The sequence below is a fragment of the Panthera leo genome, chromosome B3, assembly GCF_018350215.1.
Source record: "Panthera leo isolate Ple1 chromosome B3, P.leo_Ple1_pat1.1, whole genome shotgun sequence".
Lineage (NCBI taxonomy): Eukaryota > Metazoa > Chordata > Mammalia > Carnivora > Felidae > Panthera > Panthera leo.
In genome coordinates, this window is record NC_056684.1 from 44049687 (window position 1) to 44054811 (window position 5125).

Consider the following 5125-nt stretch of genomic DNA (forward strand, 5'->3'; position numbering starts at 1 on the left):
ATAAAAACTACCGCGTATAACAAGGTTCCCTCACCTTCGCTTCAGGTTGGAAAAAAGGTAGGAGTGTTAGTCGCTCTTGTTCTTCTGTCTTTTCAGTGTTCTGGTCATGTAGACCCAGATTTGAGAGTGGACCAGAGAGTTCGTCTGGTGGTCCCCACCTCCCATATTCGAGATGAGGCGGGGGGGACATTTTCACCAGCAGGTATAAAGTGTCTTATTCAAAGGCATTTCCACTTGCCTTTACAGAAGTAGAAGCAAGGCTGGAACCCTTCGACTCTATCATACCACCTCAATCTCGTCCTTTAAAATACTCATTAACCATCTACTCTCTGGGGAGCCAAGCAGTTTTCTAAATCCAGACCAGCGACTGCGTGGGAGATGTTCATTCCGGGTAGTGTGGCCCCAAATTATCTTTTCCTTTATTGAACACTATTTCCAAGTTGTGTGATAAGTCCCAGAAGTGATAGTTTTTAATTCTGTTCTTGTTAATGCTCAGCAGTGGGTTTACAACATGTGCTTCCTCTTCTGCTTTTCATAGACTTTCCGTCAGGGAGGGTCAATATACTCGAATGACAGTCTGGGCTGACAGGAGGATACACTTGGCTAAGTAATTCCGCCGGGACCATCAGCTGCTTCAATAATGCCTTTCCGAAGGCATTTTATAATTTACGCTGAAACTCCAAACATCACAATTGAAATAGGGATGTTTTTCTTCAAGTGGAAAAATGAATTCTGTTTTGCATTTGTGGCCAAATCCTTTAAGCACAGACTTCCCTGCTAAACGTTGTCTTCTTTGCATTATACTTAATAGTAGCTCACTGGGGTAAAGTAGAGGGTCAGACTGGCATTTATAAAACAATTGTTGCCTAGTCTTTTCAAGAATTTTTCAAAGAGCAACCCTCTGATTCCTGAAAACATAAGTATACAAATAGATGGGGAAATAGAAATAGAGACAGAAGGACTTTGCCCTGTTGATATGGTCTGTGAGGAGACCATCCACAGGGTTTGGTCCTTTCTCCTATCCATTACTCAGAACTCTGGATTCTCTTGTCTATTGGATGCCCAAGAAATACAGATTTCATGAATTCATTCATTAATCATCCTGCCCTTACTGAGCTCCTAATATGTAGAAGGCACTGGGGATATAGAAAGGAAATATTGACTCTCTACCACCACCATCACCCCATTTTTTTGGAGGAGACAGGGACACAGAAACAGAAAAGTACACAAATGCAAAATTTTAAGTGCCTTGAATATGAGTGCTAAGGAAAGAGATGGTATAGGATCCACCCTCCATAGGGGCTCCTAGAAATCATGAAGATCTATGCAAGAAATATTTCAGAGTGTGAAGTAATAGCTGAGAGAGCATTCTAGGCAGAGGTAAATGATGTGAACACTTGGCTCTTTGTCTGCGTCCAAGGTAGACTTGATCCTGAGAATTTGAAATTTCACTTAATCTTTTACCCTTTTCATAAATTATACCTCCTAGAAGACATTGACTTAACTTACTTAGAACTCAAGATCATAATCCTATAGAGGAGTCTATGATTAGATAAAAATAGGGAAGTACTTGATTTCCATTTCAGGCTCCCAAAGGGAAGTTTTTCAGAGGTCCCCACTATGGCTAAGCTTCTCAAGGATTGGCTTTGTTATCAGTACAGGGAGGTTTGTTCCTTCTCAGGATTTTCATCTGCAGTGTAATCTAACTAGGGAGTAAGTCCTCTAGTCTTCCAGGGGCAAAAGAATCAGCTTCCCTTGGTTTTGTTCGTGGGAATATGCTTTTCCCATTATCCAGAGCTGCTTGTGGATTCCTAGTTGGTCATTGATATGGAGAGGGCCTCTTTTCTCTGGGGGATTGGCAGAAGCATCATAAGCCACAGCTGGACCCACTAAGATGCCCATATCCAGAATAAGAGGAGAAGGGGGAGAGGAGAGGTGAAGGATGAGGATGAAGAGGGGGGAAAAAGAAGAAAAAGAAAAATAGGAAACTCATAGGTAGCTTTGGAGCTTACCCAGAGACTTGTTACATGAGCTGACCTCCAACCTGTCAATCCATAGACAAGGCCTTTTACTTTGTTCAGGAAACTCTGGAGATTTGTGGTTTCTAATATTCACGGTGCTATGTGCCAACTCACATAGCCAATTTTGCAAGCAAGTAGTGCTGCCGACACATGACCCATATTTCTCACAAATCCCATTATTCAGTGGTCTTTCTATTCTTCTAATTATACCAAAAAGAGAGTTTCTAGTGGGTAATAATCTCTCTTTGCTAATACTTTGTAGTTGGGTTCCAAACCAAGACCTTTCCTCTATCACAGCTTGAGTACGTTATTTTTATTTTAGAGCCAGTCACGACTAACGGGGAGGAGAGATTCTCTTGGCCTCCTGGGGTGGTGGTCAATGGATTTATCCTTTACTCTTCCTTCCTTTTTGACCCAGTGCCTCATTTGGTTTGACTTGCCTGGGCAGATGGGGAGATACCTGCCCAGAAGATCTCATTCAACGGGCATTGTGTGGTCTGGCTTGCTTGTTTATTTTTTTCAAATCAGATGCTCAAATAGGGCACGTTGTGAAATCCTTAACTAAATTATAGTCCAAATACTTGGTCCCAAGGAATCTCGAAAAAGGAATAATTTCACTGTTTAACAAGTTTGATTACTATTTTTTAAAAAATTACAAAGGAATTTCATGGGATTTAAAGATTCCTTTTTTTTATTAAAAAAATTTTTTGATGTTTATTTATTCTTGAGAGGGAGAGAGACAGAGTGCGAGCAGAGGAGGGGCAGAGAGAGAGAGGGAGACACGGAATCGGAAGCAGGCTCCAGGCTCTGAGCTGTCAGCACAGAGCTTGATGCAGGCTGGAACTCATGAACTGTGAGAGCATGACCTGAGCTGAAGTCGGACGCTTAACTGACTGAGCCACCCAGGTGCCCCTAAAGATTCCTTTTTAATCTATAACTCTTATGTTGAGCTTATCTCTAAGCTCATATTTTCTATATACATGTATTATCTCCCCTAGACTGTAAACACCTTGAAGGTAAGACTGGTGTCTGCTTCTTTTTGTGTGCCTCAAATTCCTGGTACAGTCATCTAAGGCAGCAAGGCAGATGGGGATGCACACTGGATCCCAGACTCAGAACCTGGGCCCTAGGCCTGAGTCCACTAGCCAGTGTGACCTGGCAAACTCCAAATGGGCCCCACCTTTCCTCATCTGCGAAGTGAAAAAAAACGGGACTAGATGATCCCCAAGGTCTCCGTCTTCCTAAATTATGATTCGGAGAGTCAGTTAGATCTTGAATTGGAAGCACTGAAGTTATTTTCAGTCTTTATCATTAATTTTCCTTTGTTCCTGTATCTCACAAATGAATCACCTAAATTTTTCCACTTTGGTAGAAGGTATTGATTTTACCTCTATGATAAACCGAAAAGAATCCTGGATGAGAAGTAAATCACTAATATAACCATTAAGTGTTCATAAGTTCCTTGGGGAAACTATTCTCTTTCGTCAGCCAGAGTAGCTTAATTTATTTTTCTTTCAATTAAAAGACTTGCAATACCCGAACAAAAGAGAGTCCCAGAAAAGGTGAGGTATATCGCTGTGGTCTGCCGTCTCTCTGGCCAAAATATTTGTGGTATGTGCATCTGTGGCTGAGGGTGGAGGGTTCTCTCCTTTGCTCTTCTTTCGTTTATGAAATCTGGTTGAAGTTAACATCCAGGGATGCGTAGAAGGCAGAGTTGGGAGGAGACCGACTTCTGCTGTAGAAGGCTTTGGGAAGGGGGTGTGGGAGCGCTCATGTTTATACACTGGCTCCGCATGTCATTCGTTCTGCTATTTACTTGCCGAGTGCCTACTGTATATTCTTCAAGGTGCTGGTATTTGCTGGTTGTATTGCGTAGTACGGATGCTGCCTTTTCTTCCTCCTTGTCTCCCTGGTGCTTTGAACCCCTGGAAGCACTGAATAGATATTTGCAAAGGAATTGGCCTCTAAACGCTTTTTATCGTGGCCTGTGGTCTCTTCCACCTGCCCCCAGGAAAGAGCTTGCTGGACCTGAAGAGCTTATACACAGCTGCCTAAATTCTGGGGTCATGTCATGAATAACTGGGAAGCTGTACACCCAGTGGAGCCTTAAAAAAATGTCTTTCTTGTCCTCAGAAATCGGGAGTTTTTTAAACCACTCAATGTTGCCGTGTCTGGTACATTCTGTGTTCATGATTTCCTTCCCTTACGTTTTCAATCTGTTCGGTAAATATTAACTTGTGAGTCCGTATTATATGCCAAGGACTATGCTGGTCACGAGAGATGTAAATAGGAAGCAAATTCATTCATTTCCTAATGCTTCTGTAATAAATTACCACAAGTATGGGGCTTAACACAACACAGATTTCTTCTCTTAAAGTTCTGGACTCCTAAAAGTCTGATAGGAGTGGGGCTAGAGTCAGGGCATTGGCAGGGCTGGCTCCTTTGAAAGTCTCTACGGAAATCTGCTTCCTGACTTTGCCAGCTTTAGATCCACCTTGCCTCATGGCTCCTTTCTTGCCTCATGGCTCCTTTCTCTACCTCCAAAGCCAGCGACATAGCAACTTCCAGCCTCTCTCTGTCCCTCTGCTTCCATAATCACTTTACCTCTGTGTCTCTGAAACCTCCAGCCTCCTTCCTGTAAGGACCCTTGTGATTACATTGGGCCCACCAGGATAATCCAGAATAATCTTCCCATCTCAAGGTCCTTAACTTAATCACATCTGCAGAGTCCCTTTTGCCATCTAAAGTAACATAATCACAGGTTCCGGGGATTAGGATGTGGCTGTCTTAGGGGGAGGAGGGGCCATTTTTCAGCCTACTGCAGCAAAGCACACGGCCTTGCTTACCCCAAAGAGCATAGGTTCTGGTTGCACAGGCAAGGACAAAATGGGGTAGGTTTTTTGTATGCTTGCTTCCTTGTCTGCCTGTTTGGTTTTGATGCTTTATTCTAGCCATAAAGTTTCAGTGGAAATAGGTATGGAGAGGGTATGTCTGTTAAATTCAAACTGTATCAAGGTTAAAACTAAATCTCCCTCTTATAAAATGCTACCTTCAAAACAGAACATTAACCATATCATCCAGCATCTTACGGTATATATCTAAAT

At 42.6% G+C, this 5125-nt stretch overlaps 1 protein-coding gene across 2 annotated transcripts in view; it reads left to right on the plus strand.

Annotated features, from left to right (window-relative positions):
- RORA (RAR related orphan receptor A) overlaps nucleotides 1–5125 on the plus strand; it is a 711987-nt gene that overhangs the window by 549231 nt on the left and 157631 nt on the right. The window lies entirely within an intron of this gene.